Here is a 13,765-nt window from a genome sequence, read left to right on the forward strand (position 1 = left end):
TGGATCATTTATTGAATAATGGAATAGAGGAAATATTTGGGGGATAGAAGGGAGTCTTTATGTCAGGGAATTTCGAAGCCTAACGCTTCTCATCAGAAGAGTAGAGAAGGTGCTAGGTAGCATGGTTGGGATGCGGCGTCTAGCCTAACTTCGTTAGGGATGAAAAAGATTAAGAGGAATTATAGAGTGTTGGGGGAAGCTTCAATGAATTCTAAATAAATAAGGAAAAGCTTATTATATATAGTATGATATATAAGAATATAAATTGTATTTAACATAGTTTTGAGATTTAAGGGTAAATTTGTTATGGTTGAAAAGGGGTGTAATGCTGCTGCGTGGTGATTTATTTTAACGGTTTATGGGGTGTATATTTTCTATGGAGCGGGTAAATTTTTATTATTTTGGTGGGGGGTAAGTAAGGTTGTAAAACCGGAAGGTAATATGCTGCAATATATTTATAAGTTTCTATTGTTATGATATATGGAGTATGATCATAAGAGGGCGGTTGGAGATTAGTGTGGCAATGACGAGGTGTGCAAATAACTTGATGTAAAATGTTAAGTATACATATTGATGTTAAAATGGGGGAGTAAGGGAACCATAGCTACTTATGAGAGTGGTAAAATATACCAAATAATAGTAGGGTAATTATAATAGTACGGAAGATAATAGTAATGGCAATTATAATAATAGTAGTAATTATAAAGTTGGACATAAACTAAATGTAAAATTAAATATGATAAAAAAATTAATATAAAAAAATAGAATAAAATAAATAAAATAAAAATAAAGAAAAACTTAAAAGTAAACATTAAATTTAAACATTAAATATAATGTTACCAATAGTTGTGATAAAATTAAATTCCAAATTACTGTTAATGACACTTAAGATGCAGATAATAGTAGCAATGATGGTGCAATTACTAGAGTTATAATAATGATATCAATTTCAATGAAGATTATAATTATAATAATGATGATAAAAGCAGTAATAATAATAACAATAGTAATAGCGTAAAAAAACAGTGCAGTAATAATAATGATAAGCTTCTGCCACCACCTCCAAACATCGCCACAAACATTAACAATAATAATAATGTAATACTGTTAATATTTAATTATTACGGGTGCGTAAAAGAAAAGGACACATACAGGTGGGGGGTGAAAATAGAAGGAAATGGGGTTTAGGGTGAGGGGTAATTGGACTCGTATAAATATAGTAAAATAGAGTGTATATATATATATATCTATCTATATATATATATATATATAGATATATACATACACACACATATATATATATATATATATATATATATATATATATATATATATATATAAATGAAAATTACAATTGAATTTACCAAAATGATCCAAGATGGTAAAATTAAAGTAAATTATTAATATTAAAGAATTAATATTTATAAAATTATCTCAGCCAGATATAAAATCTCGATAAAGCCAAATAGGACATAGAGCTTATAACATGAGCAAACAGTTAATAAAATATATTAAAAAACACTTTGAAATGAGTTAAAACATATTTAATCTGAAAATGAAACACTAGATAAATGGATAGTCCTTAACCAGTGGAGTTTTTAGAAGAAATACTCTTCTTCTCATCAGAGGGTAGGAATTAGCAAAATGCGGGATCGGATTTTGCATGCAGAAGTATTTGATGAAACAAAAAGTAAGTCAAATATCTTACCTGAAAAGAAAATAAGTTAAGCAGAGGGAATATGGTAAAGAAAAAGGTGATTACACATGGATGGATAGTCTGGTGGAGGATAAAAAATCCAGTGACGGTAAAATCCAAATGTAAAACTTCAAGAAAGTTAAAAGAATTTCCATTTGTACAAGTAAAATCCAAGGAAATCCCGTAATTGGAAGAAGATGGTCCATAATAATCCAAAGGCAGGAATCCATGGAATAATTCACAAAAATGTGTACAAGGAAAAAATAATAATATCAATAAAAGTAAAATAAGATGTTCTTTTCACTCTACTTCCGAGACATAGCTATAAATAAAAAAGATCTGGGCAGAGAAAGGAGAGAAAAAATGATAAAGTTAAATATAAAATTAAGGGAAACAAAAGTCAAAATGACCCAGACAGGAAATTTTAAAGGTACGAAAATTTATATAGGGCAAAATAATATAGGTCAACTGAAATGTACAGGTCATCACTTAAATAATGTCAGCAAGAGTTGTTAAACGACATTAAAAGGAAAAAATAAAAAAGGAAAATAAAAATAAATAAATAAATATATAATAAATAAATAGAAAATAAAGAATAAATAAATAAAAAATAAAATATAATAAAAAAATATAAAATATAATATAAAATAAAATGAAATAAAATAAGAATAAAAATGAAAAATAAAAGATATAAAAAATAAAAAAAATTATAAATATATATATATATATATATATATATATATATATATATATATATATATACGCATACACATACATATATCCGTATCAAAAAAAAATGGATGTATAATAAGAAGGGAAAGCGTAACTGCTCGGTGAACAAAGGCCCGTGGGTTTAAATTAAATGATTGATTCACTGGGAACGGTAAATTTCACGCGCCCACTTAAAAACTTCAATTTTCCTGAAACTCGATTAGAAGGGCATTACATTTATGTTTATATAGGCAGGCTAGACCTAGAAAGTGTAATAAATACTTTTTCGTTTATGAACACGAGGTACAGGTCGATCGAATCGCCATAACTGTTTATGTATTAGTATAATCCCCGAGAGATCCAAACGTATACTTTATAGCAGTCCTTTAAATTTCCATATTTCTCCAAATATTTTTTCGGGGTTGGTCTTTCGTGGATGGTTTTGTCTGGTGAATTTTATTTCTCCTAATTTGGCTGGCGAAAATTTGTATATTTTCAGCGGAGGCTCTTGTGATGGGCATTGTCCAATGCTGAATTAGTTCAACTGTGTTCAAATCTAGGTTATATTATCAGTAGGGGTTAGCATCTAGGTGGAACGCTTTGCTGGTAGTCGGAGGGGGTAGGATAGGGATGGGGGTATGTCTGTATGGGTGACGGGGGTGGGTTGGGTTGAATCGGGGGAGCTTTTGTTAGGTTATATATTCGGTACATTTAAAAGTTTTCATGTGATACTACTGGGTGGAGGGTTTAACGTAAATGTAATACGCTGAGTTTTAAATAATTTCTTATTGGGGGGGATCGCCAGTGGGGTTTAAGGGTGATGGATAGATAGTTCTAAATTTAGGTTTTAAGTCTTTATCCCTGTGAGGTGGTTTCTAAGCTATATTTTCATTGGGCCTTGATTTTATATTGTTTAGGTTATATTCTCGTTGCATCTAGTGCTAATTGGTGATTTGGTTGCAGTTTAACAGGTTGTGTATAGCGTACATGTTTACGGGGGTAGGGTTTGTTAGATAAAGTTGTTTATGGGTTTATGATTAAGGCTGATATATTGTTAATAATGCATTGCCAAGATGAAGGCTATTCTTGGTTGGAAATTTATTTAAAATTATATAAAGGTTGTGTGTTCAAATGGGGGCATATATTATATATTAAAGCGTTGAAATATTTTTTTCTGCCGATCTTTTCAGATCCTGCGAGATTATAGGTCGTTTAAATAATAGTTTTGGGTGTTGATGTGATGGATATTGTTGCATTTTATGGATGTCGAGGAAGCGTAATAAGATAGTTCCTGTCCGCTGGTGCATTTTAAGTGGGGTTAATTGCATTTACGTATTTTAACTTTGTCTTGTGTCTGCAACTGAAAATTATCTCTTGTTTTGAATTAAGGATGTTAAAATTTTAGGTGCCGTTATAATCTCGGTCGCGGCTGCGTTATATAGGATGCAGTATTTAAATACTGGGCTGTATGACTCGGATTTTCTTAGTATTTTCCATTTTAATGTAAAGCCTATTTTGTTTTGTTTCAGGTTTCTGACTAGGTTAGATGGGGTAGTTTTTGTTTTAGAGTTCTCATTTGAGAATGATTGTAGATGGTTGGCAATTCTGGCCTTTATCGGGAAGGAGGATAATCCTATGTAGGTATGTAGTATATGGCTTGTGTGTGGTGTTTCTAGAAGTTCTTCATTTATCTGGGGGTAGCCTGAGTTCCTATGTTCAGGTTCTGCGGAGATTATACCTATCTGCTCTGTGGTCAGTTGTTCAGATTGTGTACTGCTGCCTGTTGCGTTATGTGGATTCTCTCCGGTGTAAATGGTACTATAGGTTTGGGATTTCAGGTTATTAGTTGTCGTATTAGGCGGGAGTTCTGTTACTGTACATGAATACATGACGTCTGAGTGTACACAGTTCTTCTCCAGTGGGCAGCTGCTTGGGCCGTTACAATTGCAGCTTGGTTGGGATAGACTATGGTTGCTATTAATTATTTCTGCGCTGATTCTATTTTCTTATTTTTAGTACTTATAATAGTTTGTGCTACATTCGGCATAGTTGAGAAGGATAGTTTTATAGAGTTTTTATTTAGGATCTTGGCATTATCCGGATAAGTCCCCTTCTGTGGAATTGATCTTTCTATTTTCTCTATTACTTAAAGCTATATATATATATATATATATATATATATATATATATATATATATATATATAATATACTATATTAAAATTGCCAAAGCAGCTGGCCCAAAAACTATGTTTAGCATAGGATGTGAAAAAGAGTTGATGCACTGTCCAAATAAGCATGTTTACACCTGTAGTATAATGAAACAAGTGTGTAATTTTGTTATGATTAATATAAAGTTTAGTTCACGAATACGAGAGGTGTGCAATAAGTAATGCCCCTGACTAACTTCTAGTTGTCTGATCTACATGAAATTGTGCATGTGCAATTATTTATATTTGTACGGGTTATGTTGCTAATTACAGCTCTGAAATAATTGTGGTTAATTCTTTACAGGTGTTGGAACTGAGACAGGTGGTAAATAGAGCCTGTTGAATGTCGAGCAGTGATCCGTTTTTTTTAAAGAACGCACACCACAGTAGACTTTTGCTGAAATGAAAGAAACTGATATTGATAATGTCCAATCATATGAACTTGTAAAACGCTGGCATCGTGAATTCAAACATGGCCGGAAGTCTGTGGAAACAGCTCCCAGACCTCGTCGTCCCCTGCTGCCATTGATGAGGCATCTGTCCGTCAATTTGAGCCTGATATTTTGGAAGATCAGCGCATTAATATACGCCTAATAGCCAAGATGGCAAGATTAGTTCAGGGTCTGTGGAAATTATCATTCATGACAATTTGCGTATGCATAAGTTGTCTGCCAGATGGATTCCCAGGTTGCTCACACCATTCCAAAAGCCAGACGCGTCGTGCTCGAGGATGAATTCGGAGATGCGCTAAGAAGAGTAGTCAAAGTTTTTCTTAAAATTCATTACACAGGATGAAACCTGGGTCCATCACTATGATCTAGAGACCAAAGCCCAGTCAATGCGGCGGAAGCACTTGGACTCACCACCTCCAAAGAAGGCAAGGGTGCAGCCCTCCGCTGGCAAGGTCATGCTCACAGTCGACTGGGACCAGGACGAAGATTACAGATTTCCTTGGCAAAGGGTACCACAATTACAGGAGCCTATCATGCTTCACTTTTGAGGAAATTAAGGGAAGCTATCAAAATCAAGCGGTGGGACAAGATCAGCAAATGTACCCTCCTCCTGCAGGACAGCGCTCCGGTCCACAACACGCATGTCGCCAGATCAGAAGCACGGGTGTGTCGTTATGAATTCATCCCCGTCCTCCTTACTCTCCTGACCTTGCACCCCCTGACTTTCACCCCCTCTACAGTCATGAAGTTGTTTTGTAAAGGAAAGTGTTTTCCAGATGAGGCAGCCTTGATTTCTGAAGGCACATCGTTGTGGGAGGACCAACCTGGGGTGTTCTACAAAAATGGTCTCCAGGGCTGCATCAAACGATAGGAGAAATGCATAACTCTGGGTGGTTCCTATGTAGAGAAAGACTCATAACTGTGGCAAGTTCGTTGCTCTACTGTTATGGGAAGTGGGTCAGGAGCGTTATTTATTGCACGCCCCTCGTATAATAAACGGTAAAAAAAAAATTTAACTAAATAGCGTAGGATAATTCGTCAGAAAATGAAACAATATTTTTTAAAGGGTATAAATTTCATTTTCTTTAACAATAACTAAAAGAACGTGTAATTTAATCATGAATACGCTACTTGCGTGATTAACATGACATATGTTTATATCGATCGAATAAGGAGTGAAGCAATATTGAATTTGACAAAATTCACCCTGAAACTGTTTATTGGAATATTCTAGACACATTTGCATTTTAAATACGAAAATCAATAAGATTAAATATGTCAAAACATGTTTAATTCTTTTAATGAGAAGATTATTTACCGTTCGCCCATCATGTGTTTAGAAGTTTCTTCTTAGTCTTATAAAGGACAGCTTTTTCTGTACACATGTTACACACAAGGTGAACCCAGGGGCAGATACGCGACTTTCGGGTTACATGGTTTTACGGCTTTCTACTTCGTTCTAGTGAAGAGAAGGATAATTTATCCTTATATAGAGAACATAAAATGGGGAAAAACAGCTTTTTGGGGAACTAGCATGTTGGCATACGGAAATATTTAGTTTATTTGTAAAAATAAGATCAGGCAGATATTAAAAGGAACAAAAAACGCAAAACCGATTAGGATTTACGATGCATTGAGGTATATTTCCCCTTCAAGGAATCTGTAAGAAAAATACACACTTCAAATAGGCGGCATTGAATTATCGTCCTTTTATAAACAAGCAAAATTTGTATTAATTACCTACTTCTATCTTCCATTCAAAGACATATATTTTTTTTTATTTTTTTTATTTCCAAACAGTTGTCTCCAACGCATTACAGTTTTGTTTTTACAGGGCCTTGTATTAGTATGCGTGCACAGGGCAGAAAGAGGAGAGTAAGTATGGGGGAGAGAGAGAGAAAGAGAGAGAAAAACAGAGAGAAGGGGAGAGGAAGAAAAAACGGGGTGGGCAAGGTAAACACAGGCGTAGGTATTCGACTTATCCAACTAAAATTAACAATAAAGCCGAGTCTGTACTGTGCGGAGATACCTTTGAATATAGTAAGTTGTTAAAACACACACACGTATATATATATATATATATATATATATATATATATATATATATATATATATATATATATATATATATATTATAATATTTTCGTAGTAATGAGTTGAATTTACGATAAATGAATGAGTACTACTCAAAAGTGCCGCAAATGATTTCTTCAATGTAAAACTAAACATTAATGAGAAGGGACTTTTCCAGAGCATTCATCGGCAAGCGCAAATATAATTTGACGTGATATTATAAATACACCCTAACAGAATTTAATGAACAACATTATCGGTATTTTTTTTTCATTATTAGTCCAACATATAAATTATTTCTCGTAATATATAATAATTAATAGAGGACTGATGCTTTCGTAAATCATACGCAATTTGCATAAATTAAAATATCACGGTAACTCTTACTGTACGACTGGACAATGCTGGGCTAGTATATATATATATATATATATATATATATATATATATATTCTGTGTGTGTGGGTGTGTGTGTGTGTGTGTGTGTGTGTACAAACTACGCTATATGAAGAGATAAGTTTCAAGTTAAATTCCATGTTTACTTATCACGTTTTTTTTTAGAAATCAGTTCAAATTTGGAGATGCGATAAAAATACCGTGAGCCAACGCGGTGTTTACGTGTTGAGATAAATGAAAAGTTTACGTTAGTTATATTTTATTTAATTAATCACAGAAAAGGAGTATCCAGAAAAAAAATAAAACTATAAAAAGAAATGCACTTTTCGCATAAATACATTTACAGTAAACAAAAACTGTTATAATTCCGTTATAATAATAATAATAATAATAATAATAATAATAATAATGATAATAATATTAGTAATAGTAGTAGTAGTAGTAATAATAATAATAATAATAATAATAATAATAATAATAATAATAATTCAAACAGTAATCACGATGAGCACAATATTCGTAAGAGTATGGATCGATGTTGATTTGCTTATATTGGAGTGACAATAAATTATATTGAATCCAGTTTAAGTACCGGATGTGATGAGGCTTATTTAGACAGAAAATGATATTTTTCTGCTGTATAGGTCACGCATTTTTATGAATTGGGAACAGCGTAAGGAACATATAAATCAGGGTATAAATATATTATGTGTATCACTGTGCATCTATGTTTAAATGAGCATACTAAATGATTTACGCAAACTTTTGTCTCTTATTTAAAACAAAAAAAAAACTATAAAATAAAAGGAAGAAAAACTGGTATGATATGCCAGGTTAACTCTTTTAAAAAAGGGCACTGGCTACTATTGCCAGAATTGGTTATTACTTACGATTAGTGCTAGTTTGTGGTGATTACTTGCGGGTATTGGTGTTTACTGGTAAATAATGGCTGCTTTCGTAACTGCAACGCAATGGCGGAGAAGAAGAATATTGGCATCCATATGAATGCTCCTAACAAAATCTTCCGCCTTATAATGCGTGGATTCACTCCTAAACTAATTAACCGACCATTATTAATTTTAATCATTAATCATTAAATCAGTTCTCCCGAGTGGCTTCCGGGCCTTGACTACCTTGTAAAAAATAATTATGTGAATATGATTATATCTTTTTGTGTCGTGGATCAACTCCAAAACTAATTAACTGATTATTATGAGTTATATGTAATGCATATGTTTGTATATGTCGATAGACGCCATATTCCAAAACTCACATACGATGTTCACTTACTTTGTTAATGTATTTATGTGTACAAGGAATTCTATACAAGTAATAAGGAATTTGACAGAATAGTACTCATATGAAAAACTTATGTAAACTCATCGAGTAGTTTCATCTTCATATTAGAAATACGATACTTGCAAAGTATCCTACCCAATATATAAAATACTTGTGCAGTATAGTACTCACATGAAAAAACAAAGAATATCTTACTTGTGACGTACATAAGTAATTAAAACTGTAAATCCCGTTAAATATTCGAGTACTATAATTACATCTAAAAAATAATGTGCTTCTTCACTATAGCACCCAGATAACAAACAAAAACAAATTATTCCCCTCTGATGTACAAAACATTTAGCACAACAGAAAATTTCATAAAAGTATTGAGTTTTTTCATTTATAAATTAGAAGAAGATAGTTGTACAGTATCTTACATAAGAAATAAGGTAATTGTGCACTATCCTACCCAAGAAATAAGGTACTTTTACAGTATAGTACACATGTGAAAAACAAAGGCAATTTTACTTGCGACGTACATAAAAGTAATCAAAACCGAAAATCATGTAATATATTCGAGTAATATGACATTTATATCAGAAAGAAGGTGCTTCCTAACTTTCCCACTCTGATGTAAAAACAAACACTCACATATGACACACGGAAAAGTTAGAACAACAGAAAAGTATGTAAAATTATCGAGTAGTTTCATCTATATCTTAGAAATGTGCTACCTTTACATAATCCTACCCAAGAAGTAAGGTACTTGTGTAGTATATCACTCATATGAAAAAAAAACAAACAAAGAAAATCCTACCTGTGACGTGAATAAAAGTTATTAAAACAATAAATCATGCAATATATTCAGGTAGTATGACTTTTAAATGAGAAATAAGGTTCTTCTTCACTATAGCACTCTGATGGAGAAACAACCACTCTTACCTGTGTCATACAGAAAGGTTTGCACAACAGAACATTATGTAAATCATTTAAAATATGTATTGTACATTACCCGCCCTAGGCAAGGAATATTTTCCATATATGTGCTCTAAATTTCCTGTTCTGGGGAAGGTAAAATTATTTCATACATATAATACCCGCCCTAGGATGTATAAAATATACTTTTTTTTCAAGATGGCAAATGATACATAGACATCAACAATTCCTCTATCCTAAGAATAAAAGGTATGTTCAAAATGTTTCTTATACGGTCCCGAGCAACGCAGCGTGGCCTTACTTCTACTACTTCTACTACTTCTACTGCTACTACTACTACTACTACTACGAATAATAATAATAATAATAATAATAATAATAATAATAATAATAATTCTGATTTCGTTTATGAAGGTCTCTCTGAAAAGAGATGGGATTCATTTCCCGAGGATTTCCCTTATTCCCGGCTCCAAACCAGGAGCTTCAAAGATTAACAATTTTCCTAAAGGTGATGGCGATAGCTATCATAGCAGAGGTCATAAGGCTGCCTAAAACGTTGAGGAATCGAAATTTGTTCATCGTCTTTCCAGACGACTAGATACTACTCATAGCGTACCAACTACGACCGAGATTATTTGTGTTGTAACCCCGTGTATACGCCTTATCTCCAAGGCCAATGGAGCATAATTGCCCCACTTCTCGTTCTCCTTCTCTCAAACATTTCTTGTCCCAGGGTGCTGAGAATTCTACAATTTGCTATTTTTATTTTAGATGTTGCCAATGGGGAACAAATCCGGACGATTGTATTCCAATTGATTGTTTTTTATGACACTTTTATCCCACCATACTTCTACATTGTTTTTGTTCTCACTTCATCTGGTACCTCCTGAAACCACTTTCCAGCACACTTCACCGCAACTTTCCTACAGACCTCCTAACATATCACATGCGATCGTGTCTTTTTACGTAGTGTCTCTGGGCCAATCCTTACACCATGCTGCAAGTTGCGCAATTGACTCTGAGACCTTACAACAAATCCGGTATTCTGAAGCATCTTCCTCTCCTAGAACCACTTTTTTGAACAGTCGTGTTTCTAATGTATGTTCCTGTGCTGCACTAACAAAATTTTCAGTACTCTTAGCCAGATACGCAGCTCCTATATATTGCCATGATCTTCCATCAGCCACTTCTGCTATATTCTAGAAGAACTTTCCGTGCAATACTTCCTAGCCAGTTCCTCTGCCCTTTCTTTGCCCATGCGTTTCATATAATAAGCCTTCGTCTCACATACCTCCACTGCATTGGCCACAACCTTGAGCATCCACTCCTCACCTCTAACCACATTCTCCTTCAACGACATTCCCTCAGTTCTAACACAATCTTTTACACTTTTCGATCCTCTCCCACCATCTTTGCTGTTTTGATACAGCCTCGCTTCGCTACCTCGAATGTGGAATATATCAAACATTCCTTAAACTTTCGTTTTGATGTCCATGTCATGCAACCCCTTGTCAGACCATTCTACAATTCCTGCACTGTATCTCAAAAACTGACTGGCCATGCATTCACTACTTTGATTGGGTTTCTCCCCTAAAATGTCGACTTCGCGATTAGTTTCACTCTACTAAGATACGACTTCCCTACTTTTTCTTTCATTTCTCTGTTCATGATGCCTACAGCCTACACCACTTTCAAATACTTATACCATCTATCTTATATTTCTTTCATATTTTCTCCATTTGGCAGAACTATTCCATTCGAATGAACCTTTGCTCCCCTTTTCACCACGTTCCGCACATTTCCTAATCGCAAACTCCATACCGGTGTCTTTCCTGTATGGTCCTACGATCTCTACCAGCCTCTCCATTTCTTTCTCATTTCTACCGAATATATTCAAATCATCTATAAACGGTAAATGGTAGAGGCGTACGCCATCAGATCCAAAGTCATACCCCAGTTTCCCTCCATTCAAGAGGATTCTCATTGCTATCATTACCATTACAAAAAGAAGTGGAATTAACGAATCTCATTCGAATAGTCCAGGTTTAATGCCAACCAGCCTTCTTAGTTTGCCGTCAGAACTGTTTTCCATTGAGCCATAATTGTCTACAAAAGCCTTATCACATTCCCAACAACATTCATAATCGATAGTGATTTACAAATCCATGATTGAGGAACCATGTCTTAATCCTTTCTGTAATCGATCCATGCTACACTCAGATTCCTCTTCTTCCTCTTTGCATCCTGCATTACTGTCTTATCAATCCTCAGTTGCTCCTTCGTAGCCCTCCACCCTTTACGACACCCTTTCTGCTAATCAGTGAAAACGCAATTACTCACAAGATGTCTATAAACTATTTCTTCAAAGATTCAGGTTAACAGCTTCCACATTAGTGGAGACATGCAATTGGTCTGTAATTGCTGGCAGCTGTTCCTTTTTGCTGGATCCTTCCAAATCAGTGTGCCCTTTCCCTTAACAAGCTAATCAGGGGCATATTACGACTCTACGACCGTTTGCAGGGCAGCAGGTATAGGTGAATAAAGGCATTGGAACTGTTTGAACCAAAAGCTCATCATTCTATCTGAACCAGGGTCCTTCCAGTTTGTCATCGTTCGTGCCAAAACGCAACACGTTTTTCAACAAAGTTTATAATTTTCATACCCTCTGGTTGGACCTTCTCTTTCAACATTGTTAGAACGGTCATCGTCCCCTTTTCCAACAATCTATACCTCCTTTCAAGTTCCTCCTTGACTTTCCGTTCTAATTAAACTCCTTTACTTATTCTTCCGATTCTACCAATGCCTTTCCGCCACCGGTTAATAGTTTCCTCAAACCGCCTCTGTCAGTATGGCCTTCTATTCTTCATTTCCCTCCTTTTTCTTGTGTATTAAGCCAAGACGATTCGCAACAAAATAAGACGTTGCATGCTGAAGCCTGTTAAGTTCCGTACTCGATATGTTCTACTTAATAATAATAATGATAATAATAATAATAATAATAATAATAATAATAATAATAATAATAATTAAAACACAAAGATATGTATTTATTAAATTGCTATGTGAAACTACTGAGTAGTTTTAAACATGAATGCCCATATTCAAGAACCTTTGGAAAACAATAGAAATGATCTTTGTAATTAAAATATTAAGGTACGTTTTTTTTAAATAATTGGTTGAAAGACTGGAGAGTTATCAAGATCACGTCCCCTCTCCTCCTAAATACCTCTAACGTAAGTAAAACTATTAATTTTTTAGTAGCAGTAGGATAACCAAGTGCACAGGCGACTCGAAATACAACGGCATTTGTATCAGGTTAAAGGTTCCGTTTGGTGTAAAAATTGTCTGGTTATTAAACTGTAATTCCTCTGTAAGTTCAGATTGAATAAGTTAATAGGCACGAAAGAAAGAAAGGACACAATTAAGTAATAATTTATTTTATTTCGCATAATATATTGCATGAAATGCTAGTGTTTTACAGTGTATTTTTTAGATAGAATGCAATGTTTTTTTCAATAGTTTAAATTTCGCCTAATATTATAAAATATATTTATATTAGACATTTTTTGATTACTTATATATTTTTCAAAAAATTAAAATACCTTTTACATTATTTTTGGATTATTAAAAATATTTCTGAATAGAAAAACAAAATTCAGCGAACTTAGTCCAAACAGATTTCCTGTAGTGTATTGCAAAAGTGACGTTAAAATCTTTTTAAACGATAAGTTATATCTTTATTTCATTTTATTGTGTGTATAAAAAAATTATTTCATTCATTTTTAAAGTAAATACTTTTTTTCTGTGAATTAAAAACAGTTAAACATGCCTTTCAACGATTTTAATCTAAAACAAGAAGTTCGGTTCAAATTTTGTAAATCACTAAACGGTTTTAAACTAACACGGGTTTCACCCGTCTATGCTTCTATTCTGCGAAAACTTATAATAACAATAAATGAATATGTAATCGTTGCATCTACAATTATAACAATACTACTATTGCTTCTAACAG

This window comes from Euprymna scolopes, chromosome 24 (genome assembly GCF_053919585.1).
Source record: "Euprymna scolopes isolate OS-2025 chromosome 24, ASM5391958v1, whole genome shotgun sequence".
In the NCBI taxonomy this organism is placed as follows: Eukaryota; Metazoa; Mollusca; class Cephalopoda; order Sepiida; family Sepiolidae; genus Euprymna; species Euprymna scolopes.